The sequence below is a fragment of the Myodes glareolus genome, chromosome 1, assembly GCF_982192425.1.
Source record: "Myodes glareolus chromosome 1, mMyoGla1.1, whole genome shotgun sequence".
NCBI lineage: Eukaryota > Metazoa > Chordata > Mammalia > Rodentia > Cricetidae > Myodes > Myodes glareolus.
This window is the reverse complement of record NC_142026.1, coordinates 117652922-117680071: the sequence shown is the minus strand read 5'-3', so window position 1 is coordinate 117680071 and position 27150 is coordinate 117652922. Positions and strand designations below refer to the sequence as shown.

General features: G+C 38.3%; 1 long non-coding RNA gene across 1 annotated transcript in view; it reads right to left on the bottom strand.

Moving 5' to 3' along the window:
- Positions 1 to 639: 639 nt before the first annotated feature.
- Positions 640 to 27150, bottom strand: part of LOC146895821 (uncharacterized) — a 180419-nt gene continuing 153908 nt past the window's right edge. The window contains exons 3-4 of the long non-coding RNA XR_015001630.2: positions 9103 to 9295; positions 640 to 2050 (exon numbers count right to left, since the gene is read on the bottom strand). This is a non-coding gene — a long non-coding RNA (uncharacterized LOC146895821). The remainder of the gene's footprint in view (positions 2051 to 9102; positions 9296 to 27150) is intronic.

Here is a 27150-nt window from a genome sequence, read left to right as displayed (position 1 = left end):
AAAAATTACTTTCATTTCTACTTCATAAATATAATTTTGTGGCTCATATGAATTGTATTGTAAGTATCTTCCATGCAGGATAGCAGATATGTGACCATTGTGAAAGGGTCAATCAGTCCAAAGAGGGTCATGACCCATAGGTTGAGAACTACTTTCTCCAAAGTATCCAGCTTTCCTGGCCTGATGCATTAGGTTTTCTTCCCAGAACCTTTTGTCTCAGAATGTTATGAGTGTAAAATATCTGTGTCATTAGTCTAGCTGGATATTTTCTCCTGTGGAAGAGTGTTGCCCTTGAATTAATGGAAACAGATGCCAAAAGCAGAAGGAAAGTATAAGATTTAAAGAGCATGTGATTAATATTCAACTATGTCCCTATTCTGCATGCTTCAGTATAACATACACATTTATTGTGTTTAGTTGTAAGATATATTAATGCATCACATTTTTATCTGACTCCTGCTTCTTCAGATTCTGAGAATTAAAATTTAATGGCACCTTGAGAGAATTCCCATGATGCCTAGTGAGTTTTCAGAATAAAACATCTCCTGGTTGTCTCTATTGACAATATTTGAAAGCTATTATATTTCTGACTTCCCATAGAATGCAATTCAAACAACTGTAATCACCCTTCTCCTCTGTTCTTCTAGAGTACTGCGGACGTCACTATAGGGAATGATGCATTAAGAGAAGACAATGGACACGTCAGAGCTGGAAAAATGGAGCTAATAGGTAGCACCATTCCCTAGGCAAGTAGAGTGAGCTGCATAAGAACTGGTTAGACATGAGCCAGTGAGCAGGCCAATAGGCAGCATTCCTCCAAGGTTTCAGCCTCAAGTTCTCACGTGAGTTCCTGCCTGACTTCCCTCAGAGATGGACTACCTGGACATACAAGGCAAATGAACCCCTTCTTTCCCTGAGTTGTATTTAGTCATGATGGTCATAGACGCAAAAAAAGAAAAAAAGGGAAAAAAAAACTAGAGCAGAGTGTAAGGCTTTGATACAAAGTACATATGCTTGTGGAATGGTATCAGCTTGACAGAGACAAATGGAGACCAACAGATATAGTTTTATTTTGGCTGTATTACAAAAGAGAATGAAAGAAGGTGATGTCTAGAGAAAGGCAGACAAGTGCTTTGTTACCCTTCTCTCCTGTATGAATGTTTTATATTCTGGATGAACTCAGTTTCCAAGGAAATGGAGAAGCTAAAATGCAGATAAGCAAAGTCAGACAATAGGGATTGTTTTCAAAACAAAGGTACCAAGAGACATGAGCTGGTAAGGCATCCAATGGAGGTCGTGTGATATGCCAGGATGTGTGGTGTGACTGGGTTCTGCCATGCCCTCTGTAGAGAGTTTATTGTGAAGAAAAGACCTAGAGGTAACACTGAGGAAGAATGAAGGTAATGTGTCAGCTGAAGTCAGTGACACATCTGTTAACTCATCTGAGCTTCCATTTTCTTATGAGCTAGGAGAATGGAAGATAATGTCTGGGACAAATCTAGCACTTATTAGGATAAAAGACAAACAAGCAAAACCACCTGAATCGTGTATTTAGTTACATCAATGCACAACAGTTATTTTAAGAAACAATTCTCAACTGTCATATGGCAAATGCAGATACCATCATTTTTACGCTTTCATTAGGGCTACTGAAGCTCAAATGTCATTATGCTAAGAGCTGTTGGAAGGGAAGGGAAGAAGGTGCATGGTACCGCCCGAAATAGTGATGCATGAGTTATTTTCTTGCTACTGTGACAAAATAGTTGGCAAGAGCAATTTAAGAGTGAATTTATTTGGGTTTGCTCTTTGAATGTGTGGTCCATCACAGCATGGAAGTCGCCGAGGCAGAAGTGAGACAGCTGGTCACATTGTACCTGTCGTCAGGAGGCAGAGACAAAGGGATGCTGGTGCTCAGTTTGCCTTCTTGTATTCCACTGGGGAACCCATCCCATAGATGGTGCCGCCTACATTCACGTCCTTTCTTCTTTGCTTAAACCTTTCTGGAAACACACTCATAGACATATGCAGAGGTGTGTTTCCATGGTGATCCCTGTAACCAGCCAAATTGACAATGGAGATTAATCATCACAAATGGATACCTTCAACTGTGTGAGATAAATTCCTGCCAAGATATATGAGAAATTCCTAAATGATTACCTGCAGTCCCACTATGGTAAAAATGGATTTATTTATTGTTGTCATTATCTCAAATGTTATCATTATCGCTAAAATGTGAATCCCCTGACAGGCCAAGTCATTCCTAAGGGGATCTAACAGTGTGAGGTTCAGGCCTGCACAACTCTACCTGGAAAATTCCAGTGTTCTTTAAGCTTAGCGCATGTCCAAACTGAACTTACAGAGTTCCCCACATGGCATAACTGTTCTGTCTTGCCTAGGTGGTTCACTGTTCACTCTGATTTTCAAGATGAAAATATCTGACTCATTCTCTCTCTCTCTCTCTCTCTCTCTCTCTCTCTCTCTCTCTCTCTCTCTCTCTCTCTCTGATATTCTTGATTATTATACTATTATATCTGCTGGGCATCCTACATTCTTTTTCCTAACTGCCTTAAGTTGTTGCTCCAATATTTCAAGAAATGAGTAAAGAAAATCCCAAGAGATTTTCCACTGTCAGCATCCAAGGGTGAGATTCAGGTTAGTGCCAAGTTAAAAACTGAAAAACTTGAGAAATCGTGAGAACCAACTTACAATATAAGAGAGCCTGGGACAGTCAAATAGCAAGAAATTTCTGTTCTATTCGAGGGAAATTTTAAGAAAACCACAATTATATTTTTCTTATGAGTAAGTAATATCGTTAGCTCCTCTATCATGGCCCCTGACTCTATACTCTTATCCTTAATTGAAAATTATTGTATTTTACTCTAAAAATGTACCTTGTGTGCTACTTTGTGCATCTTAAAATATAATTTTATTTTTCTGTGTCTACTCAGATACTTAGAATAGGGTACACACTATAAACCTCCACCATAAATGGACAGTTGAATTCAAATGGCATAGGTATAAAAGAAGGCGTAGTTGTCCCTCTAAAGTGCCATTTATCAAAGTGCTGAGTATAAAGTGCATTAACTGAAGACAATCCCAGAAGAAACACTTGCAAATGAATATTAAAAGTCTAAAAATAGGAAATTTACTCATATTCCAAAAACAAAATATAATAATTATGAAATATTCTACTTTTAAAGGTCCTTTTAAAAGTATCATTAAAAAAAACTGTGAAATGACTTCTCCCCCTTCTGATCCATTTCGTGAGTTTCGAGGGAAGACAGAGCAGATGCTGTGGGCTCCCTGCCCATGATCACCAGCCCTTGAACACTCCAGGACACACTGGCTGGACCAGCAACTTCCAGCACCTGCATTTCTATGCCCAGAGGTTCTCTTTAGCCAACAAAGCCTACCACGGCCACCTGCACAGAACTCTCAATATGACTGGCAATATTTTACCCCAGGATTAACTTTCAACTTATTAACAAAAGAAATAGTGTAGAAATATCCAACAACCTTATTCCTTGGGTAGAACAACATTATGACAGACTGTCTTTCAGGGCATCCCCAGAAAGAGTAAGCAAGAACTGGGTGCTTAGTAGGTGTCTTGATAATATATACTTTGTAGGCTAATTTTCCTTCATTGCCTTTTCCCCATTATTACACTGTTTACCCCTCTCCCCCCCCCCCCGCACACACACACACACACACACACACATACTAATTTTGCATGCAAATATATCTCAGGGCCTGTTACCACAGAAACCAGGAAAGGAGAGAGAGAGAGAGAGAGAGAGAGAGAGAGAGAGAGAGAGAGAGAGAGATCAAAGTGTGATAGAGGAGCTCTTGAGAGGAAATTAGCAGGACACAGGTGCTTTGAAGAAGGATACGGGGAGAGGGGATTTAACTGGTGAAGAGGAAAGGATGCTAAAGAGAGGGGATGGAAGGAAGGCATAATTAACATTAAAGATGCTTAAAAACACTAAGAATCATATTCTTTTTACCTGAAATTACATATAACATATATAAAAATGTATGTGAAGTTATGTCACTTGGAGTGATAATGCTTCTCCCAAGAGTCATAGACTGTCTACCAAAATCCTCAGTACCAATCATGAGAGACCACCTTTCAAATTATCTGTTGGAGACTCCAAGAGATCCCCAAAACATGGGTTATTGCTATTGTCTTAAGAATTTGAAATTGATCATGATCCCCGAAGACAGCACACACTTCATACATGGGATTTGGACAAATTGAGCTGCATACGACCTGGGAAACTTCTTCCCTGAGGACTGTATTTTATAGTTCTGGAGGTGCTATGTCAACTGCTCCAGCAAAAAAACAAGTCCTGCTATGACTCTTATGAACCACAGCAATGACTAACATGACAGGTCCTTAAAAGTAGCACTTACATCTTAGAAATAACCAGCAGCCATCTAATTGAACTTAAAACCCATTTAACAGAAGGGATTCATATGTGGTACTGTAAACCTAGCCAGCTATCCCTAGCTAGTGGGAACATGGTACCTAAATGAGCACCTATTACTTCCACTTTCCTAAACCAATATAATTCCTATCTTCAGTCTAAACACTGATGTTTAAACCCATAGGTAAGTGTACCTCTCACTCCTCTTCAAAGAAGTTTCTTGTTACAGCAGATGGGGACCGTTATAAAAAGCCACATCTGGTCAAGATGATGCAGAGAACAGCTGACTGTGGGGTGCTAAATCCTACCGACTCATTCGCTATACAACCCTATGGTAACACAACATAAACCCATGGCTCAGGAACATCACAGAAGAGGGAGCAGAAATATTAAAAAGGCCAGAGGGCCAGGACACCTACTGCAAGATTGTGTACTCTACATGACAGTGATGTTGTATCCAAGAAATCTCTACATGGTTGCCTACACAAAATCTGAGAAAGGAAAACACCAGATGTCAAGCTAACATGGATGCTGGAACTCTCCCAAAACCCCACACCTAGACGAAGGACTGCAGGTAGTTAATAAGTACTGAGAAAAGGTACTCAAGTTTTTCTTGAAAACACCCTGATTTCTAAATCATCATTTCAAAAGTAGACAACTGTCAAAATTTCTGAGTGAATACAAAGAACTAAGCACAGATCGTAAGCAAGGAAAGAAGAAATAGTAGATCTACTTTTCTGTGCCAAAGCAAAATTATTAAATAAAGGGACTATTATACATACAGGAACATGGTGAACTTCCCGCATCACGTTCATTTGGAGACAGGCTCAAAGTGTCAATATAATGCTTATGAGCTTGAATACAAAACATTGATTACATGAGTACATATTCCAGTTTTTCTACTTCTGGTCTCTGTGACCTTGGACAAATGAAGTCACCTTCCTGCATGCCAGTCTGCCCATCTATAAAATGAAGGTATCAACCCCTTAACTTTTATATCAATGTTCACAAATCAACACAGTCAAAAACTTTAGACTTACATCTGGCATATTAGAAATGTTACAAATGATAATTGTGATCTACTGTCGTGACAGCTTAACTCACCAGGAAGGGACTGAGACACAGAAATAAAAGTGCAGAAAGATGCAGAAGAAAAATCAGGTAGGGTCCTGTTTCCCTTACTGTGGACCTCTTTGTCATTCCTCAGATTAAAGGTCAGCAAATTATATGATCCATAACAAATCTTGGGGTGTGTGTGTGTGTGTGTGTGTGTGTGTGTGTGTGTGTGCATGCTATTGAAGCATAGATGTGCTGGTTAGTTTCTACACTTTCTCTAGTTTCATGCTACTGTGGCACAGTTGCTCACAATGTCAAAATTATTTATTTTCGGGGCATTTACAGAAAATATTTATCAGCCCTAGCTATAGATGGAAGGGAACGGCAAGCAGAGTGAAGATCTGTATAGTGAGACAACCCCAAAAGTTAGGAGGCTGGTCCATGCATCAAGATTAAAGTTGAAATTGACACCGCCAGACATCACAGTTCTCCAAAGAAGAGGGTTTGATGCACAGACACAAGAAGAACTTATTAGTAATTCATACAAAAAGGATAGAATAAAGACCTCAAATACAAGGTTCTCCTGATTATTTAAACAGTGACTTTAATTTATTTTGCAGTGTTCATACATTTTCAGTAGCTGCAGTAATTTAAAATAGATACGAAAACCTGAATATCTGATTTCAAAAGAAAAAGAAACACAGAAGAGCTGATGCTGGTTAGCTTGTAGCCTGAATGGCAGCAGGGTCTTTAACTTTAAAGTGAGCTGTTGTGTTGGCCAGAGACCAGTGCTTCCCAGTGTGTCACATACCCCACTACTTCTAAGCCCTTAAGATCAGCTCCATTTCATGCCATAAACACTTCCCCACCCCCAGGTGCAGCAGAGCATGGGAGAGAAAGATACTTTCACACTTGAGGCAGAAATAGTAGCTGGGGTGGTTAATCTGGGTTTTCAGTTTAGTGGAATCTCATACCCCCATGATAGTACATCTCCAGGCATGTTCGTGATGTAGTTTGTAGATTACAATTAATTGAGATGGAAAGACCCACATCCTGATGGCACCATCCCCTAAACTAGAGTCCTAGAATGAATAACGAGTGAGGGAGTTCAGCACCAGCGTTTATCTATTTGCAGCTATAGATACATTGTGACCAGGTGCCTCAAAGTCTTGCCGTTATTAAGTCCATGCTATTGTGGTCAGAATCCTCCAACTTGGAGCCCAAATCAAACCTTCCTTCCTTCATTCGCTTTGGTCAGATGTTTTGTCCCAGCAATTTGAAAAATAACTGAGAGCGCTAATACCTCCTTGGAGGAGAGAGAGATCATGGAGCACAGGACATGAGTGAGTCACGTGGGAAGTACTCGAGGCATAAGATCAGTTTGTTTATGAAACAGAAGTTTACATAGCAAAGGGGAAAATGTCCAGGAGTAGTGGCCTCGTAAAGACTGCTGAATGGAAGGCACTGCTAGGCAGCCATGTTGCATTTGGTTTATGCATGAGGCTGACTTGAGCTAGGGCCTTAGGAGGGACTTGCCAGCCCCAAAGTCTCATTTGTGACATGTCTATGGTGTTAAAGTCAGTGTGGGCAGGAGAAGGCTGGTGTGGTTTTGTTTTGTCTTCACATATGCTGCCTATAAATCTGCCAACGTTAATTAGTACTGCCCTAAGGCTCATGGTCATGGTGAGGACTGGAGATGCCACAGTGCAAAGTGTTACAAGGGTTGAATAAAGAATGTTTGTGGTTACTCTGAAGTCTAAGGTCAGACATTTTTATGACTTAGAAAGAAAAAGGAAGGTGCCATTTAAAATGCTAACTGCCTTACAGAAAATTCTTAGCCACAGGATTCTTCCCTTCTATTCTACCTCTTAAGGAATAGATGTCACTTGTGTGCACTGGTCACTTTGGTAGACTTTGAATATGGAAAGGTCTCAGTAGAGAACAAGCAGGTTTTCCCACCTTAGTAGGTAACTGCACCCTTCCGTGATTTTTCCTGTCGAATTTTCCATGACTTTCCTTTTTCTCAGGAATCACTTACTTATGTTTTAAAAACAGAAAATGGGGACAGTAATGAAGGGGAAACACAACAAAATCTCAGCCTTTTCAGCTACTTGTAGTAGCTTTTCAACAACAGAAGGTCTGTGGTTCTATAACAAAGCCTTCCCCTCCTGTTCTCTATAGTGTCCCATCACAGCAAACACCATGAAGCTGGATTATTACTCCAGGACTATTAGAAAAAGCCATGAAGGAATGCCACTCCTCAAGCTCAGGATCCTAGATACTGTGGTGGAAGAATTAGCCTTGAGAAGGAAAAGTCTAAGGATCCAAATAACTTAACAGGCAAAAATCCATCCACTTGTGATTGAGACAAGAAGACATTTTAATGTTTGCTTTCTTGACTTATTATGATTCTGGATAAAGTATCGTATCTAAAGCTGAATCAGGAGCAGATGGTAGCTACCTAGAGTGATTAGGTCTGGAAAATAAATTTACTTATATTTCCATCTCCAAGGAACTATCAATGAAGTAAGTGCTGGAGAGGAAACAGATGCTGTCCACAAAAAAAAAAAATGGGCATAAGCAAATCAGAAAAGTAGAAATATTGGTAACCTTATTCAGTTGAAAGGCATTTTGTGAATGTTTTATTCAGTGATATTTCCCTTCTATGCTACGGCCTTTTCTGGCTTATATTCTGGAAGAAAAGTCTACTTGGAAATGGATAAGTAAATGCCTGTTTCTCTCAAGTGATTTTTAAAGCTGGTTTCCCACAGTTTCAGGAGAGAGGGAAGGAAAAGATGAGACAGGAAATACAAGTCCCGAATGACTTCCCTTCTGACCTACAAATAGATGGAGAGAATGAGAAAGAATACAGCGCTGCTCCAAAATTAAGTCTCCATTGCCCAGCTCTTTCCTTGATGGAAAATAATTAGTCTTCTTGAGGCCTAACATACTGAGAACTGGAGGGTTTATTTACTCTGTCTGTTCTGCCTCTTTTTCACCTTTCTCTTTTCTTTTCCAGGCAATAAACTTACAATGCTTTAAAGTAACCATCTTTCTCTCGGAACTGGAAGCATGTTCCATGAGTAAAGAGCTAATTCAAGCCTTCTTCTTTAAAATTTGTCCAGAAAGGGCCAGCTCTGGTGGCACATGCCTCTAGTTCCAGCATTCTGTAAGGTTGATGCCACTCTGGTCTGCATGTGGAAACCCTATCTCAAACTATAAAAATGTCAAAATAAAAAGTCCCAAAAGTTACAGAAAGAAGTCTTTTTATGGTGTTAAGTTTGCTTCGTTTGTCACATTAGTCAAATTCATAAGCACAAAGTCTACGTGTTTGTGTGCATTATCATTCTCCTTGATAGGAAATTGTAAGGGATCAAAATAACCACTTATCTTCTCTATTAGATACCAAGGTCAAGATTCAATGGTCTGTCAGTCTGTTGCGAGCAATTTGTTCCTATTAATAGTTCAAAGTTTGCAAATGATTTACTTATGTTTCTAAGTTAGAAAAGTCAAGGTTATCCAGAAATAACGCTCTCAACTGTGTTGTGACAAGCATCTGGGAATGGCAAGGAACTAGAGGGCTCTGCCGTTAGGTTACTCTTGAGTGACTGTCACCCACCTTCGGTTTGCAGAAGAAAAACAACCGACACCTCTTCTTCAGGCTGAAGACAGAAAGCAACATAGACCAGAAAAAATGGAAGCAGTGTTTCCTCTGGTAGATAAATCCAAGACAAGATGGCCATGCAGACCTCTTCTTGAGTATGATATGATGTGATGAGATTCAGTCATTCATGGAGAGAAATTCAGAGTACCTTTGCAACAAAAGTGAGAAGAGATGAGGCTATCAGATCCAAGGACACCCGACCCTAGTGCAGAAAGTTCTTGAAAGACTCTGTGTTCTCTGCCCTGGATGGCATGCTAGGAAAATTTTCTTCTAAGTCCCTTAAGGTGTAAATGTTTGGGTTGTTGTTGCTGCTTTTTCTTTTCAAGAATTTAGGTTTTCATAAACGTTCATGTTTATTGTGTTTTTATGATTAGGAAACTCTTTTCAGTTTTGTCGAATGTATAGACCATTGTACTGCAAGTCATTTGAAGGGAACTAAGAAAATTTTGTGTGATTATTTATTTAAGAATCTACAGGCTAGGGGGACAGGGCAGGGGTAGAATGCCTGCTTAGCATGTCCTCTCCATCTCCAGATAAAAGAAACTTCTCCAGAAATCCCCTCTACTAAATTAATTAGTGGGAGTTTGTTCCAGAAAGATTAATATACTTCCTGTGTGCTCAGAGAGTCATTCGGATGAGCCTTTAGGATTAAGGAACAGACTATGGATTTTAATGAATCTGTCAACTAAAATTGTATTTTATGAAAGTCTCAGTGGGGATCAAGCAACTGACCTCAAAGCAAATATTAAACAAACAAACATATAAATAAATGAACCCTCTACATCATGGTCTTCTTTGTGAACAGCTACTTCCTTGCTGGCAATTCCTACTATCCAGGCCCTAGTGCAGTCTGAAGACCATTCGCACTGGAGCAGCAAGAAAAGTAATTTATTTCACCTAATTTGCCTAGTCACAGCTTTAGCCAAATATCTGGGTCCTAGTCAAAATGGTACATAAAATTTAACTTTTACTGAAAGACCTTGGACTTTTTTTTTCTTTATGATTGCAACACTAATTGCTCTGATGTTCACTATGTAGTTACTCTCAAAGCTCTTCAAAATAGAGGACTCAACAGCTTAACCACCTTCAACTCAAATTCTCTGCTGCACAATAAGCAGTGGTGGAATGACCTGCTCTCCTGGACAATTCCCCTGTGGATTAAAAACAAGAGCCCTGTGTTTAAGAGGCAGGGAGTAATCAATACCACACAATATTGTTGTTCTGAGCCACAGTTAATAAAGACTGCGTATAAAAGACGGCAAAGGCATCCTGGAGCCTCTCCCTTCAAGGCCACATCACATCTTTGAACCATCAAGCACAGCGGGCCATACCTGGAGGAGGAGAGCCGCAACTCTATGTGCGATTTGTGGGTGGGCCTTGCAATTGTTAAAGCATTAGTGAATGGGATCTTTTTTCCTAGAAGAAAAATGCGAGAGAAAGAAGGAACTGTTTTCTTTTTTATGAAGCAGAATTCCTGCCTAATTCTCTGAGCCTTTGCCTATAACTGCTCCAGCATGTGTTTTAAATTAGACTGTATGCATGTGTTCCCTATAAAATTAGCCATCATGACCCATTGTTCCACAGGCCTTCCTTTCATCACATTTTACAGGCCTGTGTTGCATATTAGCAAATAGCCCTTAGGGAAAATTATGCATTTTCCACACACCAGCTTTGTTACATATTTGATAACACTTATTGTATATTTAAGGATATAGGTCAATATATAAAAATTTTTTGAATAATGAAACAAGTGGCCAATTGTTTCCTCATGGCAAACAAACCAGGAAGTCAAAAGGAATATATCTAGCATCAAAATCAAAACAGAATTAACAGCTGTACTTTTAACCCAAGTGCATAAGAATATATATAACTCCATCAATATGTTAACTAGGGTGAGGGCACATTGCCAAACTTAGAACCCACTCAAATTCCTTGGATTCTGAGTTTAAATCAAATTCAAAACCTTTCCAGGTCCAACGTCCTTTTTGGTGCTGTAAAATGTAACTTCCTGGTTGAAAACCCCAAAAGTTTTTGGACACCAACTTACTCACGCAAAATATGATAAGTGTGAATGAATCAGTAACATATGGATTGCATTTCCTCTCTTAAAACCAGATTTTTGAAAACTTTTTAAATAGAAAATTCATGGTAAAAACATGCATTGGATTTAACCAACACTAAATCATTTGCAAAATATTTGCAAGTATCTTTTTTTCTCTCAGTGGTTATGTGGCAAAATTTCTAGCCCAGTTAATGTAATTGCCCTCTCTCCTCAGCACTTGCCCTACAGCGAGTAAACAGGCAAGAGAAAGCAATTAAATTGCTGCTTGGTCCTGCTCCTTTTTTTTTTCCTGCTTCCTGAGTGTGTCCTGGAAAGCTTGCAGTGGAATTTCTGTTGTACCGCTGCTGCTGTTTTTAAATTAATTGTGCACCAATCTATTCTAAAAGCAAAGCTCCCAGGAATGCTGAAGAAGGACAGAGGTTACTGCAAAAACGGAAGAAAGCCCCAAAATAACGGTTGATTCTTGTTTTCCACCCGCAAATCACGACTCCACTAACCAAAAGTAAATAGTACCCCAAATATTTTCTCACAGTGACCTCTGAATAGCTGACTGGTAAATAAAGTGTAAGGAAATTAAAATATTGTAGTATATCCAACCTAAGTATATTGTTGTACAAGTATATCTATGTGTCTCTGTGTGTACTTGTAATATAATATTTTCAGTATCTTTTATTTCTTTATTTGAAAGGCTTTGCCTCCTTAAATATTTTAAATTAGGCTTTGAAATTATAAAAAAATTAAGCAGCAGTCTGCCCCACATATAAGTTCAATTAATTGGTGCTTATAATTGTTTCTATGAACAAGATATTATATCCATGTATTCTTGAGATTACAATCCTCAACTTCCTACAATTCTGAATATTTCTGTCTCTGAGTCGTGAATATTTCCAGGGGTTGGTCAGGGCTCATTGCCAACAGCACATTTGGATAGCTATACTATCATATCTACTCAGTTTAAATACTGCAGAGCTCCAAGCTAGGTTTAGACATAAATCACAATTTATTATTTAATGGATTTCAAATTCCAGAGTACAGAAAGCAACATTCTATTTCTTATGAACAATAATTTCCTTAGTATAGATGTAACATACCATCTATTTATTTCAGCATTCCATTTCAATAATATATAAATACATTGGCATTATGTCTAAAAAACTGAATACCACAGCATAAAATATCTTTTGGGGGTTATTTATATAGAGCAAAACCCAAGAAGATTATTTAACAAAAGCCAAAGACTATAATTCTCATATTTTTATCTCAACACTACGAAGTCTACAGTATTATGTTAACATTTATCTCTATAAAACCTTCCTCTAGAGACATGGATAGTTGCAATTCCCTGAACTGTGGCAAATGAATCCATGAAGATCGTCTCCCAACTCTCTAATTACAATTAATGAATCTAATTACTGTGATGGCTTGAATATTATGCTTTCATTTTGAAAATGTACTTGTGCCTGCTTTCAGTTCCCGTGTGGAAGAATACCAGCCTCAAGTTTTTAAAAATGGCAAACATTTCCCAGGGAATTTGTAAATCACCTATGTCAATGCCAAATTTATTTATTCAAAACTCAACAAAATCTATTGAATATCTATAAAATATCAAATATTATTTAATTTTATTGAGAACTTTCTAGAACTACATAAGCAGTGTTGAATAAATGTGGGATCAGGAAATAATGCAATAATAAATGCAATAATAAAAATAATGCTCTCTTTTATCCCCAAACTAGTCAATTACCAATGGTCTTCTGTAGAATTTTTGGGTTATGTCTGATACTATATTAGAAGGAAATCTGACCTTCTTTCTATTCTCCTAAACAATTTTTAAATAAAAAGGAAAACAGCTTAAATCAACACCTCTCCATTATAGTCCTCTGATGAATTTGAAGTAAAAAAATTCAGCAGAAATAAGTAATATCTGAATAGATCCAGGTATCACAATTCTCATGACTGTTTTTTTTCTAGAAGAATAAAATATTGTTCTAATTGAAGAGAGAATCACAATATTATCATTACCAACCACTGACCATTCGAAATGACTTCCATGCTTTAGTTATGTTGGTAATTTTTGATTCATGTAATTATGAGTTGAGGTACCTCAAATAATAAAATGCTTGCAAATGATGAGTGCTTCTAATTAAGAGGTTTTAATAGCTAAGTTTGTGTATGCCTATGTTCATGAATCAACAAATGAAAATAACTTGGGAATTACTTCCCATTTCTAATGCTTTCTTTCCCTTTGTTCAGCATTCTCCCTGTCAAGGGAAAGGTAGAGTCATGAAATAATTGCTGAAAATGATGCTGCAATTTTTCAAAGGAAGAAGCAGTCTGGTTGAAAAATCCATCCACAGGGTATGATGCCAGCCACTCAGCTTACTCGCTTAAATTATTTATACCATTAAATACCGACACCTGAGAACTCGAGAGAAAGGCCAAAAATAGATAAAGGAAGAACAAAACTTCCAAAAGGGATTGTGATACAAATAATATAATGAAGATGACTAACTCTAGATCAAAAGTCGGCTGCTGAAACGTGAAGTCGCCTTGCTGCTGTGAAGTTGTTAGATGGCCATCTACTTCCATTGATAACATTTTAATGACTGGAAGATTGTTTACTTCACAAATGTGAAATAATTCCTGTTCTTAGCAATTGAACTTTGGCAGACTTGTTAGGTCGCTTCACCAAGCACTCTGTTTAGAAGAAGCAAATTAAAGAATAAGAGTGATGAATGGTGATTTTATATAGATATCTACTGCATACCTTGTCTCTTCATGCATCAAAATAATCATTATGATGAGAATGGTGATGCATGCCTGTAATCCTAGCAGCTGGGAGGCAGAGGCAGGAGAAAGACCACAAGTTTAAGACCAGCAGGGTCTACATTATGAGCTCCAGGCTTGCCAGGGCTATCGAGTAAGACCCCCATCTCAAACAAATCAATAAACCAAAACATTGCCAACAACCAATCATTGCATTTACTTCATTTCTACAAAGGAACCATCCTCAGTGCACACAATATTCTACACATCACTTGCCATATCTTGATGGCTTTCTGTCATTATTATCTTGTAAGTAAATAATCTATGACTTAGAATTAATAGATTTAATTTTTTAAGTATTATACAAATACAGCAAGCCTCTAGTCTATGTTTAGTTATTTTTCTTTTATTTTAGAATTTCTAACAGGCAACCACTGGTTAAGAAAGCATAAGCTTCATATTTGCAAGGAAATTTGCATCTGTCACAAATGGACTTCAGATACTGACTGAAGATAATTTGAAACACCCAAGAAGAGCAATCACATACATACCACAACTAACATCACCACCCTCTTCATCAGAGAAATATAAGGACTCGATTGTATTCTCGTTATCCTGGTTATACACATGAAGTTTAGTGTTATCAAGCAGTCTCACATTCTCTATAAATACTGACACACAAAACAGCAACTACTAATCACTTATGTATAGACAAACTCTTTACCAAACAAGTTCTTTTAAAAACAGCTTCATGAGAGTAGAAGGAAAGGTGTTTCTTGGTAAAATGATGCTTCAGGATAAAGTGATGCTGCAGGATACTGGGATCCCAGAAGACAGTCAAGAGATGGCAAAAAGAATCAACGAACTTCTTCAATTCCAATCTTTCTCTAATGGATGTTGGAGAAGTTAGAAGTCACTGTGTGTGTGTGTGTGTGTGTGTGTGTGTGTGTGTGTGTGTGTGTGTATGTGTGTGTGCGACAGAGAGAGAGAGAGAGAGAGAGAGAGAGAGAGGGAGGGAGGGAGGGAGGGAGGGAGGGAGGGAGGGAGGGAGGGAGGGAGGGAGGGAGGGAGGGAGGGAGGGAAGGGGAGTGAGAGAGAGAGATTGGCTTCAGAGCAACAGATCTAGGAGGTATGACAATGTAGACCAGAGTAGCTAGAGTATGGTACTGAACTAGAAATTAAAAAGTGGCTTATACTGCTCCAGAGGAGGTAGTGATGAGCATAAGAAAATCACAACTATACATATAGTGCTTAGCACTGCTTAGTTGAACAGAAGAAGAACCAGTGACCATGAGACACCAAGTATCCTCAATTGTACCTTATAGGCTCAGAATCTTCAACAAGAACAATGAATCCTGTTTCTGAGCTGATAGTTGACAAAAACATTTGTAGTATCTCCTACAGAATTGATATTTTCAACGCTTGGGACTGGGCCACCATATTTTACTCCATGAGAAATCCACATATATCAATATAAACACAAAACCACTGAAAATCATTTCTGCAACTCATGTGTCAGGCTTCTGTGGCATTATTGGGTAGCAAGAAAAGAAGATTCAACTAGAAGACATTAAGTAGACAAAGATTGGATTTTGGCCAAGCAGTAGGCCAAATTCTGCTCCAAAACTATGCATCATTCAGAATCACTAAGGGAAGCATGTATGACTGGCAGTCAAGTTCAGCTTGGTGGTATTATATAAAGGCAAACAAAAAAATAGTACAGACACTTTGAATAATTTCCCACCATCTCCAGATTCATTCCCTATATCATGCTGAAATTATTTTTCAGAATTATTTAAAAATGTAACTTCCCTTCATTTCAACCAACTAAAGGTTGAGATATAATTCATAGATTCCATATAAATTGTCTTATGAATATCTGTTCTTCCTTATAATAAAGACATAATAGCATGAACTTTAATGAAGGTCTTGACTCTGATTCCCATTAAACTTCATCTTGTTAGTTTTGGTCCATTATTTGAAAGTACTGAAATGATTTTTCATCTTCATTCTCTCATCCATTACACTATCAGTCTCTTCATGGTGCAAACGATTTGATAAGTAATATCTTATCCTGGAAGTCCAAATGAACCCAAATGGACCAATAACATACAGAAAATGTTTCTTTAAAGTGACTTGACCCAGTCTACAGAGTTTTGAGTACAATCTACTTGGCTACTTCAGGTTTAATGAATATACAGGTCATGAACTGGGGTTGACCTAATGACTAATGACATACAACTTTTGAAACAAAGCATCAAAAGCTGTGATTTACAGAATGATCACCGACCAGCTTTTTCTCTATATTTACTTGTGTTTTATGAATGAATTTTCCTCCTTATTTTTCTTCATATTCTTTCATTCTTCTGTGATATGTTTCACATCTCCCCTGATCTGTTTCACAATTCAGTTCTAAGGAAATAGAAAAGAAGTTAATGTTTGACTCTTCCCTATAAACCAAGCTGTCTTATATCTGGCATTATTCCTCACCACAGTCTGATACAGTATGTCTTGTTTTCACGTGTCTGATAGATAAAACAACTAAAATGCTTAAAAATGTTATGTTCTGGGTTAAACTTACAGCATTGGTAGGTGGTGGTGAAGCTATAATTAAAACAACAAAAATATAGGTTGATCAACTTCCATAATATTTTTTGGTTGTCTTCCAAAGAAGATAATGGTCACCCACTTAAGGAGCAGTGCCTTGTGATCAAAGGAAAGTGCCAGAAATACAAATACAAGAAAGACAGCAGAAGTAAAGGCGAAGAATAGAAAAGGACTGAGAAGGTCCAGAGTATAAGATGGATGGAGCTAGCAACAATAAAGACACAAACTTTAAGAGGAGAAGAAGGAACATTGCCTTTCATTGTTAAGAGTCTCTCACTGAAGTAAGGGGTAAGCAGTTTGGACAAGTTGCTCCTCCATTTTGAGTTCTTTGTTGCACTAGAAACAGAACCTGTGGCTTCAGATATGTTGCTTAAGTACATTACCACTGACCTAGATTATCCTTGGCCTGCTTTTCACTTTTCACATTTTGACTATTACTTGTGTGCATTATGAGTGCCCAGGAGTGTGTGTGTGTGTGTGTGTGTGTGTGTGCGTGTGCGTGTGCGTGTGCGTGTGCGTGTGTGTGTGCCATTTATGTGAGGATTCAACGGGGTCAGAAGAAGGCATCTGATACACTCTAGTGTAGTTACAGGCAGTTGTCAGCCACCCAAGTGTGCTGGGGACTAAACGTAGGTCCTCAGAAGGAGCAGGACGTGCTATTAACCATCTAGCCACCTCTCCAGCCTCTTTTTCTGCTTTTTGGTTTTCAATTTTTGGAACAGAGTATCACTTGCCTCAGCTGGTTTTGCCCTCTTTGTGTAGCTTTTGGTATGCCTTGAACCATGATCCTTGTGCCTGTAAAGTTTTTGCCTCAGCCTCCAAAGTAGCTGGATAGCAGGTGCCATTAGGCTCAGCTCAAGTTAATTCACCTTTCTCAGCCTCCATTTCCTTTTCAGAAAAAAAAACAGTCATAGTTGCATCTTATTCAGTAGAAGATTGCTGCAATGGGTTAAAATGCATTATACAGATTATGTTGATGCATGGTAGGTATTCTACAAGCTTTTTGTCAGGCTAGGGACTGACTCAGCTGATAAAGTGTTCGATAAACATATTAATTTCTTACATGATTGGTTCAATCCTAAAATTCACATAATAATGTACTTATTATTCAATACAAGGTCATTAAAGTAAGGAAGATCCATAGGATTCTGGACCACTCACCTAATTTTTGAGATCCGGGTTAATGAGAGACCCTGTATCAAATGAGGTCCCTGAGAATGCACCCAAGGATGTCCTCCAGCCTCCATATATATGCACACATATATATTACATACCAGCACACTCATAAAGATGCACACATTACAAAACATTGTTTCAACAATTCACTCACTCTCTTCCAAAGCAACGGCCTTGGGTATAAGCTCTGTCGTCATCAATGAATACATGCCACCATTAAAAAGACTTGCAAAGGTGTTTATTGCAAAGGAGCAGTATTCTTTCCATTGAAGGATATGAGCAATAACAGAGACATCTTAGAAACAGAGTTCCTGTTATTTATAAATGGCTGAGTCTATAGTCTTCTAAAAAGGCAGCACAAAATGACTGCGATAAAGACATGTGCACACACACACACCAGAAAACTCTTAAACATGCACACATTATAATTGTTTTCCGTTTACTCTCATCCAAACTAACTCCCAGTCTCTTCCAAAGTAATTTTCTTTGAAGACGCTGCTGTGTGTGTGCGTGTGTGTGTGTGCACATGTGTGTAATTCTGACTCCAATTTATGAACCTCGATATTACAATTCTCTTAACACTACCATCCCCTTTTAATCAGACTACCACTGACTCATGGCACACAACACCCCCCCACCCAGTCTTAGAGCCTTTGATGGCTTTTTACTTCCCTTTTTGCTCTGCTTATTCATGTCACAGCTGTATGGATCATTTAAGACTCAGCTCTATCCCACCGCAGCTGTGGTTAACTGCCTCAGCCTTCGCTGCCTTCTTCCTCCTGCGGGTAGTCACAGGCGGTGGTATTTGTGAAAAGGAATTCAATGCTGCTTTTTCAATGCTAGTCCTCTTTGCTGCCTTACTTCCTTTCAGGTTCCGGCAGCCAGACTTCATCTTGCCCCAATATTCTTCCCAATCTGCAAGCAAACCCAGAGGCTGGCGGGTATTCCACGAGGTCAAACTGCTACTTTTCAAGAGGTCTGGGTTAGCGTAAGTATGTGCAGGACCAGATACCCAGCCAGGTACAGACACTTAGATTTTCACCCGTTCTCTGTGTCCATCCATTTAAGGGCTTCCCAAAGTTCACTCTGTGAGTGGATTTCCAATTCACTTTTCTCTAAGGTTGACTCAGTGGAGAAACTCCTTCTCTATCTTGTCCTTCAAATTATCATAGCATCTAAAACCTGCCTGGAAATTGTCTTCTTCCAGCATATATTTCTTGCTCTGCGGCTTTCCCCCAGATTAAACCACAGATGACTTAAGGCTGAGTGTTCGCCTGTTTGCAGGCATTGTTCCAGCAACTTCATATGTCTCGTCTACCTGCTTTAATCTTCACAGCATTCTGCATTTTGCTAAAAATGAAAAAAATGAAGCTGAAGCCTCAAAGGATAAGGGACTTCTTCCAAGTCACATTTAAGAAGCAAAGAATCCAGAGCAAGATGTAAAGCAAGGGAAAGCATCTGAATTCAGTCCCCATAGCATTTTTCCAAATTCACCCTCACTAAACAGAGTGGCTGACATCTAGAATCACAGCACTCAAGGTGCTGAGTTTCACCATAAGTTCCTGGCCATCTTGAGCTACAAAGTGAGACTCTGACTCAAAAATTAAAATTTATGTCAAAACATACACTAAATGAATCTCTGAAAAGTTGACCAAACTGACAGGTTCTATATGTGATTGAAACCTAGCTTATGCTTGTGTTTCATTTTGCCCAACTGAAAAATCCCTCTCGCAAAACTTGACTCTCACCCATCAGTCCTGCCCCTGATGTAGTTCTTTGCACAGCATTAGTGTCCACTGTCTGGCAAGCCTAGCAAGAGGGTCTAGCAAGAGTCCAGCTCTATCTATTTAGCCCAGAAAAAGATGGGACTTAATTTGAATCTATGTTATCAGCTCAAGTAGTGAGCCATTTAATTGGATTGCTGACTGTATTGGCAGCATCTTCAATAAACAATCCAAAATAAGGGATTATAGAGAATCATGTCACATGTACAGATAAAATACCCTGATGATTCATAATAGCATAGGTTGATATGAAGTAACACATCAATTATATTTTATAGACTTTCTCTTTAAGAAATCCATAACACTTACAAATATTATATAGTAAACATAATTAATTTTTAAAAAAGAATATGAATACATGTTTAAAAGTATCATACTCCAATTCATAGTCCCTGCATACACCTAAAGAATGAAATTATGCTGTATCTAGTATATAAAATGTCCATGACTTAAATGCAGAAAACAAAGACCTTTGTCTAATACATTCAGCCATTCTTTTTTCTATGTATAATAGAATTTTACTTTAATAGATACTTAATTATTTAATTTTTATATATTAATATATAAAACACATGTTTATATATTAATAAAGTATATATTACTTTATATGCACATATATGTATATACATATAAAACATTATGGCCACAGTTTCATCTCCCTCTTCTCCTCCCAGAGCTTCCCTCCTACCCCACCCCCATTTTCACCCCCTAATCTACTCCTCCTCAGTTTCTGTTTAAGAAAGGGCAGGTCTCCCATGAGTATCAATAAAATATAGCATATCAAGTTACGGTAAGACTAAGCATTTCCCCAAGTATAAAGACTGAGCAAGGTGGCCCAATATGAGGGGTAGAATCCCCAAAGTCTGTAAAAGAGTCAGAGACAGCCCTGTTCGCAGCCATTCTTAAAATATAAATATAAAAATGACTTAGAAACAAGGTCTAAAATCTTCAATCAACTATTGTGCATCTAAAGATGTCTAATAACAAGGGGAAATTGGAAACAGAAGAAAATAAGATGGAAGATTACGACAGAGAAGTTTTTTGGGTGATATCCCCAAAGAGAAATGTGGACTTTGCTGAGGACAATGCTGAGGACAATGCTGTCATCTATATGCCTTTATTCTGGGCAAATGAACTTTGAGGTTCTCAAATATCAATTTGAAATGATCATTTATATCTTGTATCTTAGTTTTTATTGCTGCGAAGAGACACCATGACCACAGTAGCTCTTATTTAAAAAAAAAAAAAAAAAAAAAAAAAAAAAAAAAAAAAAAACGAACACATGTAATTGGGGCTGGCTTACAGTTCACAGGTTTAGTCCATGATAATCATGGTAGAAATCATGGTGGCACGCAGGTAGACATGGTGCTGGAGAGATAGTTAAGAACTGTATATCCGGATCCAAAGGCAGCAGGAAGAGACTAAAACACATGTCCTCCAATAAGACCATACCTACTCCAACAGGGCCACACCTCTAATACTGCCACACCCAATGAGCCGATGTGGGCCATTTTCTTTCAGATCACCATATACAGCAAAGCCATGTGTGGAAGAAAAATAAGACAATACTATAAAAAGCCCCTCTTACCATTTTGCATTTTATTTTTATTTCAAACTATCACACTGAAAAAAATCATCTTATTTATACAGATTTTTAAAGATATAAAGCGTTAAGTGTATATCTATTCATTGGTATTAAATTATACAGTATACAAACATTGGGATTTGTTATTACTAATTTGTTAAGTACTTTAAAGACTGTGTGGGTAAAAATATGTGAATAATTATTTGCTTTGTTTTACATGTATGAACATCAACCATACCTGACCACTAAGCCAGCATTATAAAAGACACACAGAGGAGAGGTGAAGCCAGGTAAGCATAAATATGAGAGAATGAAAAAGAATAAATCTCAGTCTGGAGCAAACAAGAAAAATGAGTGACAATTAAGAAAGAACCTTGCATGGCTAACTAAGGAATATCAAATCTCTAAGATAATTAGTAAAAAAATAAATAAATATAATTGATACAAAGAATGTATGAGAAAAGCTATAAAATGGCAGAAATTAGTAACTCTTTTTTCAATAACTATGAATACCATGAATGAAAATGGTCCTAATTTTCTAAGTAAAAGAAAGAAACTGACTGATTGAAAAAAATAATAATATCCACCAATTTGCTGTCTGCAAGAAACTCACCTCATTGACAAAATCATGTATAAACTGAAAGTGAAAGGATAGAAATGATAGTGTATGCAGATGGACTCAGAATACAAGCAGCAGTACTTATAGACATATCTAACATAACAGAATTAAATTCAAACTCAGAAAGAAAAGCAGTCTTATGGCACAGAAAGGATCAAAACTAAATACACTCACAGCTGAATCCAACCATTTCTTATAGAAGAGTTAGCAATAGTCTCCCTCAAACTAATGAATAAAATAGAAATAGAAGGAACACACATATAAGCACCCACAAAAAACATATATTAACTAACATAATGATACATACAATTGGAAACAAGAATAAGAATCACTTGATTTTCTCAACAAATTGAGATAAAGGCCACAGTTCTACATACTTCCCTGATGAAAGTCATGAACAAATCAGATCTAAAAGATTATACCTCCAGACAATAAAGATAATGTGTAACAGGAACAATATTAATTTCACATTGAATGAGGAACAACTAGAAGCATTCCCTCTGATGCCAGGAATGAGAAAAGGGTATCTATGGTTACTGCTCTTATTCAGTATATTGTTTCAAATTTTTGCCATGGTGATTAAGAAACAAAAAATTATAGTAATATGAAAAGGACATGAAAAGACTCAATTATCACTATTTGCAGGTAATATGTTCTTAAATTCAGAATACTCAAATATCTCTTCAACATCAACCTCAAGGTTACACATGTACACACATGGGTGATCGTGCCTGAGCATATAACACAAACAAACACATACACGCACACACGCAATATGCAGAGACAGAGAGACAAACAGAGACAGAGACAGAGAATTACAAAATACTGATAATGAAACTGAAGAAGATACAAGAAATGGAAAGACCTGCTATTCTAATTTCATTCCATTGCTGAGATAAAGCTACTAAAATCGGCTTGGTGAGGAAAGGATTGATTAAGCTAACATTTCCAAGTCATAATCTATCACTGAGAGAAGGCAGGACCTTAAGGCAGGAACCAAGAAGGAATGCTTCTTGCTGACTTTCTCCTCACAGGCTCAAGATTTGCTAGTGCTCAGATCAGAGCCACCTGCTTAGGAACAGGGCTACACACAAGTGCCTGAGCACTCCTGAATCAATTAGTGATCAAGATATCTCTCACCCCAGACAAATCCACAGGCCAATCTGATCTAGACAAGTCCTCGGTGGAGGCTTTCCTCTCATTCTGGGCTGTGCAGAGTTGGCAATTAAAGTAAACCCAATATGTTCGTGGGAATAAAAAAAATAATAATAGTTGAAATGTCCATAACAGGGACAGCAATCTACAAATTAAATCAAATCCTTATCCAAATATCAGTGACATTTTTTAAAGACCTAGAGCTAACAACTCTGAAAGAATATGGAGGCACAAAAACAATCTTGAGAAAAAAAATTGTTAAAGACATCACAACATCTCAAATATATAATATAGAAATATACAACAATAATAAAAAAAAACAGTTGCATACAAAAAGAGTATGGAGGCCTGGAGAGATGACTCCATAGGTGAAAGAACTTTCGTTCAGAAGCCCAACAACCACATGTACACCAGGTAGTCATGGTGGGTTGATGCGGGAGAATTGACTGTATTCTGTCAATCATATTTTAATAAAATGCTGATTGGCCAGGCAGGCAGTATAGGCGGGAAAACCAGACAGGAAGTAGAGGTGATGCAATGAGAACAGGAGAATTCTGGGAAGCAGGGAGGTTCCTCTGCCACTCTTGCACAGACCACCGAAGAGGCAGCATGTAACTTGCTCAGCTGAGAAAGGTACGGAGCCATGTGCTAACATAGATTAGGATAATGGGGTAATATGTGTCATAAGAACTAATAAGTAGCCTGACCTAATGGGCCAATCAGTTTATAATCATATGAAGTCTTGTGAGTGATTTCCTTTGGGGCTTGCCGGCTATGGGGTACCGGGCGGGACAGAAACCCCAACAAGCCGGCCCCTCATACTACAGTGGGTGATTTGTAATCTCAACGTGCAAAAGACAGATGAGCACTGGAGAAAGCTGGCAAACTTGCAAGCTCTGGGTTCAAGTTGGAGACACTACTGTCTTCATATATACTGTGGCAATCGATGGGAGAAAGACCCAACATCAGCCCCAGGCCTCTGCATGTGTGCACGCAAACATGTGAGACTATCCACAGGAGAAAACACCTACATACATGTGCATGAACTGCATATATGCACATACAAAAAATGGCATAGTAATGTCATTAATATCTTAAAACAGATATATAGAATTGTAAAATACCATAGAAAATTCAGAAATAAACCAACACATGTATACCCATCTGATTTTCCTCCAGTGATGCCAAAGCCATATCTTGTCAATATTGGATATACATTGGTTTTAAAATTAAATACCGCTTCACGACAAATTCTAACTCAAAAAAATTAATGGTCAGAGTATAAAATCTAAAACTTTGAAGCAACTAGAAGAAAAAAAGAAATCTTTTTTATATTTATTTATTTATTTATTAAGAATTCCCGCCTCCCTTTTCCCTCCCCCTCCACACCTCCCCCTTCCTCTCTAGTCCTAAGAGCAGTCAGGGTTCCCTGCCCCGTGGGAAGTCCAAGGTCCTCCCCACTCCAAACAAACAAACCAGGCTCCCACAAAGTCAGTCCATGCAGTAGAATCAAAACCCAGTGCCATTGTCCTTGGCTTCTCAGTCAGCCTTCATTGCCAGCCACATTCAGAGTGTCCATTTTGATCACATGCTCCATCAGTCCCAGTCCAGCTGTCCTTGGTGAGCTCCCAATAGATCAGCCCCACCGTCTCAGTGGATGAACGTACCCCTCATGGTCCTAACTTCTTTGCTCATGTTCTCCCTCCTTCTGCTCCTCATTTGGGCCTTGGGAGCTCAGTCCAGTACTCCAATGTGGGTCTCTGTCTCTATCTCCATCCATTGCCAGATGAAGGTTCTATGGTGATATGCAAGATTCATCAGTGTGGCTATGGGACAAGGCCAGTTCAGGCACCCTCTCCTCTGCTGCCCAAGGAACAATCTGGGGACTTCTCCTTGGACACCTGGGAACCCCTCTAGAGTCAAGTCTCTTGCAAACCCTAAAATGGCTCCATTAATTAAGATATTTACTTCCCTGCTAGCATATCCACCCTTCCTCCATCCCACCCACCCCATTTCCCCCAAGCTCTCCCAAACCCCCCCCTTCTCCCTTCTCTCTACCCATCTTCCCTTACATCCACCCCCCACCCCCGTGCACCCAAGTTTTGTCTGGCAATCTTGTCTACTTCCAATATCCAGGAGGAAAACTATATGATTTTCTTTGGGTTCACCTTCTTATTTAGCATCTCTAGGATCACAAATTATAGGCTCAATGTTCTTTAATTATGGCTAGAATCCACTTATGAGTGAGTACATACCATATTCCACTTTTTGGGTCTGGGTTACCTCACTCAGTAAAGCGTTTTCTATTTCCATCCATTTGATGATGACCAGAGTCAATGGTTTACTGAATAGCTCAGAGAAAAAGTGAAGAAAGTAAACAAATGAGAGCACATAATTAATTTTAATTAACAGAAATGAACACACAATATTTACCATTCAAGGAACAAGCATTATAGTCAATAAATGAACAAATTGGCTAACCAACACTCTCAAATAAGAGGTAGAAAATTACTGAAAATATATTAAAATATTGAACATTTCATCCCTGTTAGAAAGCCAATTACAATAACAATGATGACAACAATAATAATAAGTGCTGGTAAAGACACAGAGAGAAGCCTTATATGTTGTTCATAGTATATAAATTTGTCCAGCTACTATGGAAGATAACATGGAAGGTCATCCAAAATGTAAAAATAGAACCATCACTTGATTCATCTATTCCTCTCCTGAACGTGTACTGATGGAAATGAAGTCAACATATGCCAGAGATACCTGCATCCCTAAGTTTGCCGCAGCACTATTCACTGTAGCCTGTCTCCGGAATCAGAGAGAGATCCATCATGCCTTCAAGCGGTTGACAAAGGAAACACAGTCTTATCTCCAAATGAGTATTACTGAGATATGAAGCAGATTGACACCACATCATTTGTAGGAAATGAATGGAGCTAGATAGAGGTCATCATGGTCTTTAGCAAATCCGGTTACTTCAGAAAGACAAGCATCATATGCTTTACCTCATATGTGAAAAGTTAAGGTCACAAAACAAAACCCACATGACAGTCTAACAGACTTTTGCAGAATGTGACTGAGGAAGGGCACAAAAAGCTAGACAGTAACGGGAAGAGGGAAGTGGGCAAAGGATGATGCATGTATATGTGTAAAGGTCACCATGAAACTCGTAATTCCACATAATTAATGTGACAAATAAGTATCATTAAAAGAAAAAGGTCATCTTTGGTCTTAACTTCATTCAGACTCCACTGCTGGTTCTCAGAAAACTTAGGGACAGTATTACAGTATAGTTTATTATACCTCCAGTTGATGTTAAATCTGACCATAGCTTCACACCACCACTACCACCATATACTTTTCACTGCCTAGAAACTCAGGGCATTTGAGTCAACATCCCAGATGTTATGGAAGGAAAAGTATGTGCATGTCTTTGCTTAGAACTTCTATGTTAACATCTACTGCTTCTGGGTGTGGTTTTTTGAGCCGATAACACTGCTGAATACCAAAAAGCTTGATTCTGATTTCTCAAGCAGTTCACTGTTTCTCTCTGTAGGTGAGCCAGGGTAGGATTCCATCGAGAGAATGAAATAACTTATAGGAGCCTAGAAACACTGTCATCATTTGGTTCAAAACTTCACTTGCAATATTTTTGAATTCTGGGAAAAGTGTCAGCAAAATCTAAATTGGGAATGGCATCTGGAATCACAAGATTATACAGCCTTGTACTGAAATGATGACGAGCAAAACAGTGGTTGAGAGAAGGATGTGCTATGAATTTGCTAAAAGGCTACCATGCAAGAGTTTGGTCTCGAAGAGGTGGTAGAAATGTGAAGTGTACCAGTGGGTCTGTGCTTTCCACAGAGCGGGTTAGGATCACAAGCCATGAAAGGGGCAAGGGAGATTCCTGTTTTGGAATTTAAGAGTACAAAGTACAATGAACTGTTCAGGTTCTTGTTATCAATAAGTGGGTGGGAGTGGCTAAATTAAATGTTGTTTGTTTGGGTCACACTTTTATGTGTCATTGTTACGTAAGGAAGTTGAACTTAATATTATTGGACTTTTGCTTCCTCACCTTTGAATAGTAATGAGACAAAATGGTACAAAATCTCAGTAATTGTGTTTAGTAGCTAAGCTAAAAGAAAAAAAAAGTAATGAGGATTAACTCATCCTGAAACTAATCATTTTATATATATTTAAAGCATGCTCTGAAAAAATGTCAAGTCACCCTCAAAAT